Consider the following 2,860-nt stretch of genomic DNA (forward strand, 5'->3'; position numbering starts at 1 on the left):
GATTGAATAGAGAAAAAATATATTTTGATAAATATGATTGATAGATATAAATATATTTTATATATTCTTAAATTTGTTGATGAAAATTCTTAATTATTTTTACTTGAATTAATTATTTTATTGAATTTGGTCTTCTTTTAAAAATTACGGAATTTAGTTAATAAGAGGAGTTTGTGTAAAAATTTAAATATTGGGATTATCTAATAATAATGAAAGTTGGAATTGAAAGTGGAAAAAAGGGAAAACACTAAAAAGTTTAGTTGTTTTCCCTTTTCGAAATTTAATTCCGAAATTGTTTTCCAAATTTTCATGGCCAAACATCATAATTGCCAACTCCGAAAATCTTTTTTGAAAAAAAGGGGAAAATATTCATGGCCAAACGGGCCTTTGGTTTCCCAAGGTATCCCCAGCCCGACAGGACAAGGACTAATCTTTCGCGGATCTGAGCTTCATTTAAGAATTTACCTCTGACCAATTGGTTGTTGCATACACAAAGCGAGAATCAAACCCCGAACCTTTTGTACAACTTATTAATGATGTGTTAGAACTTTTTCTTGTTGACTTAATGTACAAGTCAGGTAACCTTTGTACAACTTATTAATGTTGTGTTGATTTTTTTTTTTTTGTTGGCTTATATAATAGAGAATGTAGATATAAAAAAAGAAATGATATTAAATATTTAAATAATCAATAAAATAGTTTATTGTTAAAAAATGATACTTTTTGTTGTAAGAATTTAAGGAGGGTAGTTCTTAAGATGCCACTTGGCATAAACTAAGGTTAGACTATCCCCTTTATTGTATATATAAATAGGAAATAATATGAAATCATAATAGTTTTCATCAAATAGAAATGAATCATAATTGTTTATACCAAAATATGAAATAATATTAATATAATTAAATAATCCATAAAAATCATAATAGTTTTCATCCAGTAGAAATCAATCTTAATTTTTTTTTACTATAATATGAAAAAATAATGATATTAAATATTTAAATAATCAACAAAATAGTTTATTGTTAAAAAATAATAGTTTTTTGCTAGTCGCTTGGCATAAATTAAGGCTAGACTATCCTCCTTTATTATTTATATAAATATGAAAAAAGAAATGAAATTAAATATTTAAATAATCAACAAAATAATTTATTGTTAAAAAATGATAGCTTTTTGTTGTAACAATTTAAGGATGGTGGTTCTTAAGATGCCACTTGCCATAAACTAAGGCTAGACTATCCTCTTTTATTATATGTTTAGATAGGAAATAATATAAAATGAAATAATTTGAAATCATAATAGTTTTCATCAAATAGAAATGAATCATAATTGTTTATACCACAATAAGAAATAATATTAATAAATAATTAAATAATCCATAAAAATCATAATATTTTTCATCCAATAGAAATCAATCTTAATTATTTTTACCATAATATGAAAAAAAAATGATATTTAATTTTTAAATAATCAACAAAATAGCTTATTGTTAAAAAATGATAATTTTTTGTTGTAAGAATTTAAGGAGGATAGCTCTTAAGATGCCATTTGGCATAAATTAAGGCTAGACTATCCTTCTTTATTATATATATAGATAGATATATGAAATATTATGAAATAATTACATAATCAACAAAATAAGAAATAATTGAACAATCATAGCAATTTTCATTCAATAGAAATCAATTTTAACAATGCTCATTCAATAGAAGTTAATCTTAATTGGTTATACCACAATATGAAAAAATGTCTATTAAATAAATAAGTAATAAAATACAAAATAATATCTTCATCCAATATGAAATAAAATTTTATAGTGCTCATCCCATAGAAGCAAATGTCAATTTTTTTTTTACCACAACATGAAATATGGAATAAATGTTAATTTTTTTTTACCACAATAGGAAATAATATAAAATGAAATAACATGAAATCATAATAGTTTCCATCAAATAGAAATGAATCATAATTATTTATACCACAATATAAAATAATATTAATAAATAATTAAATAATTCACAAAAATTATAAAAAATTTCATCCAATAGAAATCAATCTTAATTGTGTTTTACCATAATATGAAAAAAGAAATGATATTAAATATTTAAATAATCAACAAAATAGTTTATTGTTAAAAAATAATAATTTTTTGTTGTAAGAATTTAAGGAGGTAGTTCTTAAGATGCCACTTGACATAAATTAAGGCTAGACTATCCTCCTTTATATATATATATATATATATATATAGAGAGAGAGAGAGAGAGAGAGAGAGAGAGATAAAAAGAAATGATATTAAATATTTAAATAATCAATAAAATAGTTTTTTATTAAAAAATGATAGCTTTTTGTTGTAAAAATTTAAGAAGGGCAGTTCTTAAGATGTGACTTGGCATAAATTAAGGCTAGACTATCCTCTTTTATTATATATATAGATACGAAAAAGAAATGATATTAAATGTTTAAATAATCAACAACATAATTTATTGTTAAAAAATGATAGCTTTTTACTGTAAGAATTTAAAGAGAGTAGTTCTTAAGATGACACTTGACATAAATCAAAACTAGACTATCCTCCTCTATCTATAATATATTAAAAGCATGAAGATCTTTAGAAAAGTAATTCAAACTTTTTGCCTTCATTAAAAGTCTCAACTTTAGACAAAATCATCTTTTTACTATTTTTCTCTAGTTAATAAATACTTAAAAATATTCGAATGAATAAATAAATAGGAAAAACAACTTTTTTAAAAAGAAAAAAAAAAAAAGCACGGCTCCTAAGTTTATGATAATTCTATAGGAAAGAACATTAAAAATATAGATATACATGGAAAACCTGTTAAAGTATTGATTTCTAATATTGACC

This window comes from Capsicum annuum, unplaced genomic scaffold (genome assembly GCF_002878395.1).
Source record: "Capsicum annuum cultivar UCD-10X-F1 unplaced genomic scaffold, UCD10Xv1.1 ctg80886, whole genome shotgun sequence".
NCBI lineage: Eukaryota > Viridiplantae > Streptophyta > Magnoliopsida > Solanales > Solanaceae > Capsicum > Capsicum annuum.